We start from the raw sequence: 13038 nt of genomic DNA, 5'->3' as shown, positions 1-13038 counted from the left end.
TGGGGTACAGACTAATGATGAGGAAAATGGATGGGTGAATATGGTCACGGTATTTCATTTAATTTGAGGGATTGGGTGGGGTTGGGAGAGATGAGGAAGAACAACGGAAGGGGTGACATTGATCAAGATGCATGGTACTCATAAACCAACATGTTGAATTAAAACCCCTTTGTAAACATGTAAAAAAATGTAAGCATTTAAAAAATATTAAGAAAAAAAAGAAAGAGATTTCCTGGGGGGTTCTGCTTTATAGTAGGTTATCCACAAAGATGGCTGCTAAGGATGCCTTCCATTCCTATGTGGACATTTGTTTTGGTTTGAATTATGTTTACACCCCAAAGATGCTAGAATCCTAATCCCTGGTATCTTTGGTCTGGTCTTATTTGGAGAGAGATTCTTTACAGAGATAACATGAAAGTGATTTTATTTTATCCATCATTCATGGAGGCTGTTTTCCTTATAAGAAGAGAATACTTAAGAGATACAGACCCACACAGGGAGAATTCAGGTGAAGATGACAACAGAGACCACAGTAAGACCATCTGTAAGCCAAGGGACACTCAAGATAGCCAGCAGCTCATCAGGAAGCTAGGAGAGAGGCACAGCACAGATACTTTTTCCTAGAAAGCACCAACCTGGATGACACCTTGACCTTGGACTTACCCATGGAACCTATGAGATAGTAAGTTTCTGCTGGTTAAGTCATCAAATCTGTGGTTTCAGAAACAACAAAATTTTTGGAAAGGATACAACTCTACTGTTTTTCTGAGGAGGTGAACTTCTGGAATCTTGGCTGGTTGTGACTTTAGCCCTTGAATGTGGTAGAAATCTTGATTTGGCAGGTCTTAAGATTATTGATGGATGACTTCTGGTTTTACACTCTGGGAAACCAAGTGAGGAGTTTAGACTATCCTAGGTCTGGACGATCCTGCTGGCGAGGTCTTAGGGATCCCAGCCAAGTTTCCTTCTCATGTCCTTAACCAGTCTCAGATGGAACAGAAGAACCATCCAGCTGAGTCCTGTCAACCCAAGGAACTGTGAGAAAGGAAAAGTCATTTAAGTCACTAAGTGTGGAGAGTGGTTTGTTATATAACAATAAACAATTGAAACATACATTTTCGTTTGTTTGACAAGGACTCCTCTGCGATGGAGTATTTGCTAGGTACCTAGTACAAAGTTCCATCCCTGATATCCTCTTCCTGAATGGATTCTAGTTGATAGGCTGGCTCCTCACATTACTCATTTACGAGTACACATTTTCAACAATGTAAATCTCATTGATAAGGCTTGGGTGGTTCCCATACTTCTGCATCAAAGGAGACTAGGAAAAGGAGTTCCTGCCTTTGGAATGGGTGTTGGGAGAAAGATTGATGACTCTCAAACTTCCCCAAACAGCTGAGTATGGTCTCTCCTGCCTCTAATCTCAGCCATAGGTAGGAGAATCTCAGTTTGAAGTTGGCCCTGGGCAAAAACAAGAGATCCTATGTGATAAAAAGCAATAGATAAGCAAGTGAATAAGTATAGAAGAAAAAGGAAAAGTTTCTTAAACTTTAGAAAGCACTCTTGCTACCTATTGAGGTTCTTTAACAATGGCCAGGATTTGAGGTGGGTGGGTTGGAGGGGGGAACTTACTTCATGTTTGGCACACTGCTCTAGGTCCATTAACTTTCTGATCGTAAACACAGTCCCAAGTCTCTCTCGGTTTAGTTTAGATGGAATTGACTCTAGCGATAGCCAAATATTCTACACCAATATCATTACCTCAGAGTTTGGTTTGGGGATGGACGGGTCTAGACTTCCTTACAACACAGCAATTTCATTTCCCAGAGTGTGGACAGGGAAATTATCAATTATCTTAAGAGATAGATACAAATTCTGGGGATGAATCAGAGACAAGTAGGTGTAATTTCAGCCTTTTTTTTTTCCTCAAAGAAATGAAGATTTGGACTGTGAGGAGGAAGCTTAGAGCTGCTGGTAGGAAACTTGAGTTGAGATGAGAGATGGGAAGAAGGAAGACCAGTCTTGATACTTCTTGAGTGTCTGGATTCCTCCATCTGTCACAACACTGGAATGTTTTGTATGAGTCTATACATTTCTTGTTTGCGTACACAAAGTCAATTTGAGTAGTTTCCTATCACTTGTAATCCATCAAGTTCATATTATGAGTATTTTTATTGAATGCAACAGCTCCTGACATAGGTGCTCTTTATTAAACCCATTTTACAGAGGAACAAAATGAAGCACAAAAGAGTTTAGGTTCTGTGGAGGGCCAAGTTCAACACCAGATCCAGTCTTGAAAGCCATTCATCAATATTCTTCTCTTCTGTGACAGGGGAACTATAACCCCAAGGGCAGATGGGGGCTTGTGGTCAGGGGTGAGGAGAAGGGGGCTCTTAGATGGAGCCAAGACAAAGTCTTGCCTCCTGAGAAGAAACTTTATCTGAATCCACTTGTCTCTCTGGCGAAATGACTTAGAGACGACTTGCTAAGCAATTCCTTCTTGCAGAGAGCACCAGACCCTGTTTCTGCACGACCACCTCTACCGTGTGACTTTTTCCAGTTTGTATTTATTGATTGACTTTTGTGCTGGGGATTAGAGGAGAGCCTTGTAGAATGCTAGGGAAGTATTCCACCAGTGAGCTACATTGCTCCATCCTGGGCTTTGAGATACCAGTTCTAAGCAGTCAGACTGGCCTCTGAGTGTCAATCCTCCAGCTTGGAGGAGGAGAGAAGCCTCTATAGGAGGCATTATCATGTCAGCCATGCTGACTGTTCGCTGTGCACTGGAGCCTAGGGGTCTTAGGATATGTTGAGATCTCCCCCAGGCTTAGAGACAGCTTAGGGGAGAGGTTTGTACCTCCTGAACTGAGCATCAGCCCAGAAGTACCCCAGGGTTTAAATTGAATGAAACTGAATTAGAGGTAACCGCGTGAGTTAGGGAATATGAAAACCCGACTAGAGGAAGCAGTGCTTGTGGAAGATCAAATAGAACAGGAATAAACAAATAATATCTAAACGAACGTGACTTTTTCTTTTTAAAGAAAAAAAATGTGTCTTACATTAGCTTCATTAGCTTTGATTGAATCAGGGTTGTACCAGAGAAATATGCTTTCTTTTAAAAGTCACTGGGGCTCTCCCTGGCCTGTGAGGGGCAGGCCGAGACGGGAGTGCCACTTGTTCCCTTCCCTGAGATTCTAGATTTGAGACTGATGAGCTGGGGGTCCGAGGCAGTGGGCAGGGCAGGATGGCTGGTAAGAGTCGAGATGGCCTTCTGAGTCTGGCCCTTAGGCTTTCCAATTGAGACCTGGCGGAGGCAAAGGACGTGGGGGGGGGGTCCCTTCTTTTCCAAAGGACAGTTCCCAACTCCTTGGGTAAACTGAGGCCGGCCTTAAGGATCTGCTGCTCGCCTTGAAACCCGGGCTGTGCATTACTCCCCACGTAGGGCGGGCAGCGCTGGTCTGCTACATTTGCTCTGGAGATGAGTACATCGACGCTCAGCGGGAGGAAGGAGATGGGAGCCCCAGAGGGCGCGCGGGCGGCCGGCGGCGGACGGCTCGGGGCCGGGGATGGGGTGAGTTCCGAGGCTCGAGGTCTCCGGTGCTGGGGCTCCGTGGCCTCGGGCGTCCCCGCCTCTCCGGGGCGGGCCGAAGGTGGAGCGCGGCGAGCCGGAGGCGGAGCCGAGGGCAGGGCCGGAGTCGACCGGGCGGGGTGGGTCGGGGACGCGAGGCGGAGCGGGGCCCCACACAGGCCGCGGCGGCTGGCTAGGGCCCCTACGGTCCCGGCGGCGGCTGGAGGAGGAAGCCAGGCGGCTGGCGGAGGAGGCCGAGGCCGCGCGCCCGAGATCACTTCCCCGGCTCCGCAGGGAAAGGTAGGGCGCGCGCGCCGGCTCCGCGCCCGGGCTCCCCAGCCTAGCCCGGGCTCAGGCAGGGGCTGCGGCCACCGCAGGAGGGCGAGGGGCCCCGCAGCGCGCCCCCTACCACGGAGGCTCTGTTGACTTCGGTCTCCGGCTGCCAGCGGGGCGCTCAGGCGGGGAAGACTGGGGGTGCTCTGCGTTCTGGGAGGCTGGCGGGGAGCGGCGGGCACCGCACCCCCCTGGCTCAGATAAGGAGAAAGTGGAGGGGCGACCTCGGGGTGGGGGCTTCACGACTGGAGCCAGGCGTGGTGGGTGAGGGGCACAGGCAGGACCCCCGGATTGCCGGGGAGGGAGCTCCTGGAGCACTCCGCAGAGGCGCTCCGAGGACGCAGACAAAGCCGGGCGCCGTCGCCCGGCCACTGGAGCGGCCCGGCGGGTGGGCACTGGGGAGGACCGAGAAGGATCCCAAGGCTTCCAGACCACCAGGGCTCGAGGGAAGGCGGACTGCCCTCTCTCCAGACCCCAGGAGTCGGGATGGTCTGGATCAGAATAGGAGGCAGCGTTCTCGTAAGGGCCAACCAGGGGCTCTCGGGCGGTTCCCCCCACCTCTTTGGCATGAGCCAGGCTGGCAAGGTGGTGGGGGGGTAGGGTGTGTTCGAATGCTCACTTTGGAGGAGCAGGGGGCATCGAGGAAAGCCACTTTCTTTGTGGGGGTGGGGCTGCTGCAGAGGAGCTGTGGGATTTCCCCCTCCCTTTCCCCCAGGACCCTCTCAGGGGCAGCTGGTACCCGGAGGGGGAAAGGCAGAAGGAGATGAACAAGTGAGATAGACCCACAGGTTGTTGGAAGACCCTGCTTGGAGGGGGCCACAGCACTCGTGGCGGGGGGTGGAGCAAGCAGCAGGTGCTGGGGGTCAATGACACAGATGGAGGGCGTTTATCTGAAAGTGAGTGCTAGGTAGGCCTATACATTCGAATTCTGCTGCTTGTACCCCTTCTTTCTTGCTGGTGGGGGGAGGGTAGGCTAGAAGGGGTGGGAAGTATCCCACTTCCTGCCATCTCCCTGTACCCCATCCTGTCCTTACCTCCTTTCCATCTCTTAGTTAGAAGGAGCGTCCCTTGAATCATTCCCCACAGTGTAAGAACAGGCTTTACCTCCCCCTCCCATTTTATAGCTCTGCTTTTGCCTTGATCCTTCACTTAATGCAGTTAGGGACCCATTTTTCACAATGGATCTTGGAGAGCTGTTTACACTCAACGTGTCTCTTCCTGCTTCTTTCAGGCTTGTGGTTTGAGCTACAGCCCACTTGACCTGGCTTCAGCTCCACCACTTCCCTGCAACACCCAGTTGGGGTGTCCACTGGTTTGTACCCCAGTTATCAGACCTTTGCCTGCCTCCCGTGATTTATTCAAAACTGTCCTTCTAGCTGGGTACTGGTGGCATATGTCTATATTTCTAGTTACTCAGAAGGCTGAGATAGGGGGGATTATGATTCAAAGATAACCTGGGTAAGAAAGCCCCTGAGGTTCTTATCTCTCCAGTTAATGATCCATAAGCTGGGAGAAGAGCTGGGACTCTAGTGGCAGAGTGATAACCTTGAGGGAAAAAGCTAAGGAATAGCACCCAGGCCCTGAGTTCAAGTCACAGCACGCATGCAGGCACACACACACACACACACACACACACACACACACACACACAAGCAATCAAAGCTGCCCTTTGCTGGGTGACAATGGCTCATGTCTGTAATCCTAACTACTCAAGAGGCTAAGATCTGAGGACTGAAATTCAAATCCAGCCTGGGTAGGAGAGTCAGTAAGACTCTTTTCTCCAATTAACCACCCAAAAGCTGGAAGTGGAGCTGTGGCTCAAGTGATAGAGCACTAACCTTGAGCAAAAAGGCCCTGACTGGTGCACATGTGTGTGCATGTACACACACACACACACACACATACACACACACACACACGCACACACACACACACACACACGCACGCACCCTCAATAAAAACAGAAAACAAAAGTCAAAAACATTGTCTTTCTAGAACCAATAGCCTTCCTTGGCTCCCCCCCCTTTTTTTTTGTTTGTTTCCTTCCTTTTCTAGCTTCCTTGCCTTCTTTTTCCATGCACCCCAGGACTCTGTCCTCAATCCCCTCCTCTCTCTTGATTCCCTTCCTTCTATTAGGCCTGCCTCCCCCAGTCTCTATTCTTATTGATTTTAAAAACCAGAAATAAACACACAACGTTTACATGTTTTCATGCTTACATTTTTAAGTAGCAAGTTTTTTGTTGTTGTTGTTTTCTAATCTTCAGCCTGGCCGTTCTACCTAACTACCCTTCTGATGATGTATGTGCTGGCTGATGAGAAGCTGTGTGGACGGAGCTGAGCCCTGACGACACTGCCCAGACCGGATCCTCCCCAACTTTTGCTCTTTCAGTGTGGCTCATAAGCACTTACCTTTGTAGACAGGCAACCAGTGGCCTTCACTTCTTCCTGCTGCCTTCCCTAAGCCAGTCTAAGTGCAAGGTCTTTTGGTTCTTTGTACACAATCAATCTCAAGTTTTTCCGTGCTCTGATTGTGTTGTTACAGCCCAAAGCTACTGCCCCAGGTACTACTGCCTTGTGCCAAGGCATTTTTGAAGTCTTGCCAGTCTTGCCAGAATGCTGAAGTAGCCCTTCCTAGGCTTGTTCTTGCCTTTCTCTGCTCCATTTTCACAGAGCTGTAAGAATATCTAGAACATTTTGGTCAGATCATCTTCTCTGCTATAACTCTTGATATTTTCTTGAATAAAACTATGACGTGTTTTGGTTGGCCTATCATATTCTTCACAATCTGGCCACTGTTGATCTTGTCAGCCTTATCTTCAACCACTGTCTTCTGTGTATTCTCCCTGATAAACCCATCCAAGTCACTTCTGCTCTGGACCACCATAAATCTATTTTTATGGCTCATTAATTCTTTGTTTTGCTGTCTTCTCTGTCTGGAAGTTTTTTCTTTTTCTTTTCATTGTTCTTTCCAGTGTTCCTTATTTTTCAGATCTCAACTTTTTTTCTTTTCTTTTCTTTTTTTCAGTAGGTTATGGGGCTTGACCTCTGGGCCTGGGTACTGTCCCTGAACTCTTCAGCTCAAGGCTACTACCCTACTCCTTGAGCCACAGCACCACTTCCAGTTTTCTAGTGGTTAATTGGAGATGAGTCTCACAGTCTTTACTGCCTGGGCTGGTTTTGAACCTTGATCCTCAGCTCTCAGCCTACTGTGTAGCTAGGATTAATAGGCCTGTGCCATCGTGCCCGGCAACTTATTTCTTTTATACCTTCCTCAGCCAGGTACTGGTGGCTCACATCTGTAATCCTAGCTACTCAGGATGCTGAGATCTGAGGATGCTTGTTCGAAGCCAGCTTGGAAGGACCTGTGGGACTCAAGTGGTAGAGGTATGGCTCAAGTGGTAGATTGCCAGCCTTGAGCGAAAAAACGAAAGGACAACACCTAGGTCCTGAGTTCAAGCACAGTAACAGAACAAAACCTTCCTCAGATGCTTTCCTAGTATAGCTAGGTGATACCTTCTCTCCTGAAAGTCATCACAGAGACTTGCTTGCATGCTTGTTTTCTTTCTCTTCCCTTCCCATCTCTTCCCTTCCCACCTCTTCCTCTTCCACCTCCCTCCCCCTTCCTTCCCCCTCCCTTCTTTTCTTCCTTCCCTCCTTCTCTCTTTCTTTTCTTTTGGTGGGACATGGGGCTTGGACTCGGCCTGGGTGCTGTCCCTGAGCTCTTCATCCTACCCTTGAGCCAAGCCCCACTTCCCAATTTCTACAGGTTAATTGGAGATAAGAGTCTTAAGTTGTTCTTGCCTGGGCTGGCTTTCAACCTTGATCCTCAGATCTCAGCCTCCTGAGTAGCTAGGATTACAGACGTGAGCCACCATGTCCAGCTTCTCTCTTTCTGTCTGTCCCTCTCTCCCTCCTTCTCTCTCTCTTTCCCTTCCTTCCTCCCTCCCTTCTTTCCTCCCTTCCTCCCTCCCTCCTTCCCTCCCCCCCAAAATCTCCACTTCTGGCTTTTTTGGTGGTTAATTGAAGCAAAGAGTTGCATGGACCTTCCTGCTCAGGCTAGCTTCAAACCAAGATTCTCAGATCTCAGTCTCCTGGATAGTTAGGACTGCTGGTGTGAGACATTGGGGCACGGATGTCTGACTACTTTCTTTAAACAGGGGTCCAGAGACTCAGGTGGTTATTTCCTTTCCATTGTTATTGTGTTTATTTATATCCTTTTCTGGGGTTTGAACTCAGGGCTTGGTGCTCTCTTGCTTGACCTAGAGCCTCACAGTTGCTAGGCGGGAGTTCTTGCTGAGCTATGCCTTCAGTACTGGTCTTTTTCCTATTTTCAAGATAAATGTCCCAGTTCCTGTCCCATTAAGCTTGCAATGACAGCCCCACTCTTGGTTAAGAAATAAGTCTTGAGAACTTCTGTGCCTAGGCTGGACTCAAGCCTTGATCCTTCCAGCCTTGCTAGGATTACAGGCATGAGCCACCAGAACCAGGCTCTATACCATTTATTACAGTCATTGTGACTTTAGCTGCTCCCTCCCTCCCCACTCCCTCCCTTCCTTTCTTTGCCAGTCCTAGGGCCTGAATGCAGGGCCTGAGCACTGTCCTTGGGCTTTCTCAAGGCTGGCACTTTACCACTTGAGCAACAGCACCACTTCTGGCTTTTTCTTTTTCTTTTTTTTTTTTTTTTTGCCAGTCCTGGGGACTGAACCTAGGGCCTGAGCCCTGTCCCTGGGCTTTCCTCAAGGCTAGTGCTCTACCACTTGAGCCACAGCACCAGTTCTGGCTTTTCTATATATGTGGTACTGAGAAATCCAGCCAAGGGCTTCGTGCATGCTAAGCAAGCACCCTACCACTAGGCCAAACTCCCGGCCCCACACTTCTGGCTTTTTCTCTGTATATGGTACCGAGGAATCCAGCCCAGGGCTTTGTGCATGCAAAGCAAGCACTCTACTACTAGGCCAAACTCCTGGCCCTGACTTTAGCTTTTTAAGGGCTACAACCCTGCCTGAAAAATCCACCTCTATCTGGGACATCTAGCCTAGTGCCTGATCCATAACCTGTGCTCAGGAAATCTTGACCCAGGTACAAAGAAGACTGAAATGAGCAGAAAGAGAGAGCTATTGCAATTAGTATAAGATTCCTAGAACCATCTGGTGGCTCTGAGGATTTTATTTTCTTTCCACAAAAGCAGTGTGCAAATAGTTTTAAAAACCTAAGAGACTAAGTGAGATTTGAGAAAGGGAAGTGAAGAAGGGGTAGCTTGAGAGCCATCTGTGTGTCCAGTATGTGTGTGTGTGTGTGTGTGTGTGTGTGTATGTGTGGTGTGTTAAGTAGGTGGGAATATCTTTAATTCAGGAAATAGGGAAAAATGTAAGACTTATTTCAGCCTATTCTCTTGGGTGGCTGCTGAGTGTCTGGTTCTAGGGGCAGGGAGTTGGAGAGGAAGAAGCAAGTGAGAATGGGAGGCTATGCGGCTATCTATGGTAGATGGACTCAGGATTTTTTTTTGGCCTTGTACTCAGAGCCTGGACACTGTCCCTGAGCTATTTTTGCTCAGGGCTAGCTCTCTACCACTTGAACTACAGCCCCACTTCCGGCCTTTTCTGTTTATGTGGTACTGAGGAATCAAACCCAGGGCTTTATGCATGCTAGGCAAGCACTCTACCACTAAGCCATATTCCAAGCCCTGGACCTAGTTTTTCTATCCACAGCTTTCCTCTTTGCTCTCAGGAGCATTTCAGGGCTGAATCACAGAGAGCTGAGAGTGAGAGAAGTTTAGATTAAGGAGAGGGAAAGGCCCTCATAGGGAACGAGGGCAAGGCTTGAGGCCACTTCATGAGTTAAATGCTGGCTTTAAGAGCTGCTAGTCCAGATCTGGGGTCAGGCTGGCATGTGTAGGAAAGGCGGTGAGCGAAGGGCATGCTGAGTAGGAGACATCTGGCAGAGGCTATGAGGCTGGGGCAAAGCCCTGGGTTATTCACTGAGTGCCAGACATTGTTGTAAGGACTGCACATATTAACTCTTTCAGTTCTTTGGACAGCTTATAGGGTCTTTCTTCCAGAAAATGCATGCTTAAGCCCAGCCATACAGTTACTAGTGACAGAGTAAGGTTGTAACCCAGGTTTCCTGGCTCTTGACTCCAGACCACTGTGACCCTTCTTGCTTCCTTCTCTGAGGGTTTTGTTTTTTTTTTTTTTAAATGGGAGAAGGGGGGTGTTCACTGCTTCTCAGAGCTGCCTGGCTTGGCTCAGAAGGTATGAGAGGAGTCACATCTCTAAGGTAGGAAGTGGTCCTTGTGTGGAGGGGTGGCTGAGTTGTTTTTGCTTCATGCCCTGCTTTTCTTCTAATAGGGGCTGTGGACCCAGACCAGGTTTGAGTATCACGAGCATTGTGATTTTGCTGGGGTACAAACCCCCTTAGAATGTTCCCCTTTCTAGCTTTAGCATTTCCTCCTATAGTTGCCTCTCGAAGCCTTAGCATCTTGGAGAGATGGGTAGGTAGTGGCTCTGCAGACAATCTGGCGTGTTTCCCATTCTATCTAGAATGCTTTGAGGTAGAGCTTCCAGGTTGGCCTTGGGAGTAGAGCTGGAGGAATGGAAATGTAGGAGCCAGAAATGATTGAATCCACTTTTAATCCACTTCACTATTGGCTTTGTCTATACCTCTTTTTATCTGTTTGTAAAATGGAATGAGAGATTTCACTTCTTTGTTCCTGGGACTGTGAAGGCCAGCATAAAACTAAGGTCTTTTCCAGGGATTCCAGTTCCAGAACGTAGGCCAGGAAGGAGGGAGCAGGTTGCTTTCCATGTTAGGGGTGAGGATACCTCTGGTAGATGACCTGGTTGGCTAGCTGAAGAAATGTTTGCTGCCATACAGGGATGGGATCTGTTTGTTCCGAATACAGAACCCTAGAGTTTAGGGAGGCAGGAGTAATAGACATTATCCTTTGCATGTGGGGAAAGTGAGGCATGGGACAAACAGTGCAGGCTCTATGGTTGTGAGGAAGCCTGTTGTTAGCATCTAAGTCTTGGTCGTCTGAGTTAAATTGCAGGCTGCAGTAGAACCTGTGGTAGGTAGGTTAGAGCTCAAGGTAGATGGCTGGACACTGGGCCTCAGTATCTGTCATCCATACTTGGCAGCTCTTGTGATCCAGCCTTGGTGCTTGAGGCAACAGAGACTTCACTCTCCAAGAAATAAGAACCATGCCAGGTGAGATGTAATGAGGTGTAGTTCAGAGTCTAGAGGTGGGGCTTTGACAGGTAGTACTCTGTCCTGACATTGGACAGAGGGAGGGCATTCTCATGGTGAATGGAAAGCCCTGGCCTGGAGAAGTGGGAGTAAAGATAGGCTGAGAAAAGCCTTGGCTGCAGAGCTGCTGAGTCTGGATATGCATTCGGCTCCCTGGGAGCCATCTAAGGGTCTAGGGACAGTGACCCATAAGATGGACTCACACACTTGAGCTCTAGTGTTTCATCTGGGCTGCTTGTTCAAGTGCAGGGAGGTTCTGTTGGATTTAGGAGGTTTGGGGTGAGGCCTGGGATTCTCCATTTCTGAAGTCATGAGCAGGGAAGGGATACTGGCTCATAGATCATGCTCTGGAGCTGGGTTCAGGGGCAGTTCAAGTGAGACCTGGAACAGGTAAAGGGAGTTATCTTGGCCTCTAAAGGAGAGAGGGGTAGAAAGCTGTCTGTGGGAATGGGGTGGGGGTGGGGCAGAATAGAGATGAATACTACAGAGGAGGGAGGCGCAGGAGTCATCCTGCTGGGAGGTGAGGCTGGAAGAGGGGCTGCTAGGGGCTCAAGTCTCAGTCTGGGTTCACAGGCCTGATTTCTAGGGTCCTTGACTTCAAGGAGCGTCTAAGTCCACAAGAGGATGTGTAGAGGGACTGTGCCATGGGCAGGGTGACATGGCAGGCAACACGCTGGGCATCTTATCTCTGTCTGCAGCTGAGCCTGGCTCTGCAGGCAGCCAATCTGGGGTAAGCACCCTTCTTCCAGTCAGGGAGGGACTGGAGATTGGGGAAACAGCTGGTTCTAGCTCCAGCTCCAGCTGTGACATCTCTGACAAGCCCTCCACGCTCTACTGGGAACTGTTCCCTGCCGTGGCTCATGGGAGTCCATATTGCTGACACGGATGGTTACATGAACCTCATCCGTCTGGGTCTTTTCCCACTCTGGCTGACTCCCCCTGGGAGTCAGAGGGCCTGGATGCTTCTCTCTGCTTTGCCCCTGACGGAGCCATTACAGGCAAGTGTCTGTTCTCTTTGGTCTTAGTTGCCTTGTGTGTAAACTGAGAGGTTCTGTATCTCCCTCCCACCCAAGGGATTGTCACAGGGTTTGTTAGGTGAGGTAGTGGATTTTTTAAGAGTGCCAGGCTTAATACATTTTTTTGGGGGGGGATTAATATTAAAACTTGTATGCTGAAGACAGAGTGAACAGTTTGCGAGGATAAACCATCTAGCCTGCTTTGGGCTTTCCCATAGGCTCTCTGCATAGCTCTGGGTAAACGTTTGGTCAGTTGAGTTCTACTACTAGGTTCTGGTTGAGGTTGGGGAAGGCATTGTGCAGAGGGGCTGGCGGGATGGGGGTTAGTTGAGTTGCAGATTGAGCCCTCTCATCTACAGAGGAGAGCCAGGACATGATTCTCTATCTTACCTGTCTTGGGTCTCTTTCTTTGTGCCAGGTTGTCCTGAGTTGGGGAAGGGAAGAACACTTTCAAAGAGTATTCTTGGCAATATTATGGTGTGTGTGTGTGTGTGTGTGTGTGTGTGTGTGTGTGTGTGTGTGTTTGTATGTGCCAGTTCTAGGGCTTAGGGGCTGCCCTTCATTTAGTGCTCTACCCCTTGAGCCATAGTTCCACTTCTGGCCTTTTGGGTGGTTAATTAGATAAGTATCTCACCAGCCTTCCTTCCCAGGCTGGCTTTGAACAGTGATCTTCAGATCTCAATGTCTTGCGTAGTTAGGATTATGGGAGTGAGCCTGTAAACAAACAAACACAAACAAGCAAAGAAAAAAACCTGGACACCTGGCTAACCTCACTGTTTTGAGAGATAAATAGGAATAGAAATGGCAAATCCACTCTACCACCCTGTGGGACATTCACAATGTATTTATGGAAATTTAAAATTCTCTCAAGTCTTA

At 49.0% G+C, this 13038-nt stretch overlaps 1 protein-coding gene across 3 annotated transcripts in view; it reads left to right on the top strand.

Moving 5' to 3' along the window:
* The first annotated feature begins 3729 nt into the window (after positions 1–3729).
* Smox (spermine oxidase) overlaps positions 3730–13038 on the top strand; it is a 38785-nt gene continuing 29476 nt past the window's right edge. Inside the window, exon 1 of one of the 3 annotated variants that reach the window (XM_090352041.1) lies at positions 3730–3868. The gene's annotated coding sequence lies outside the window, so the exon portion shown is untranslated. Of the gene's footprint in view, positions 3869–11934; positions 12145–13038 lie in introns of those variants that run through there. The other 2 variants (XM_090352044.1, XM_090352042.1) reach the window with 2 other exon arrangements.

The sequence above is a fragment of the Megascapheus bottae genome, chromosome 18 (assembly GCF_031878675.1).
Source record: "Megascapheus bottae isolate mThoBot1 chromosome 18, mThoBot2.hap1, whole genome shotgun sequence".
In the NCBI taxonomy this organism is placed as follows: Eukaryota; Metazoa; Chordata; class Mammalia; order Rodentia; family Geomyidae; genus Megascapheus; species Megascapheus bottae.
This window is presented reverse-complemented; position numbering and strand designations above follow the sequence as displayed.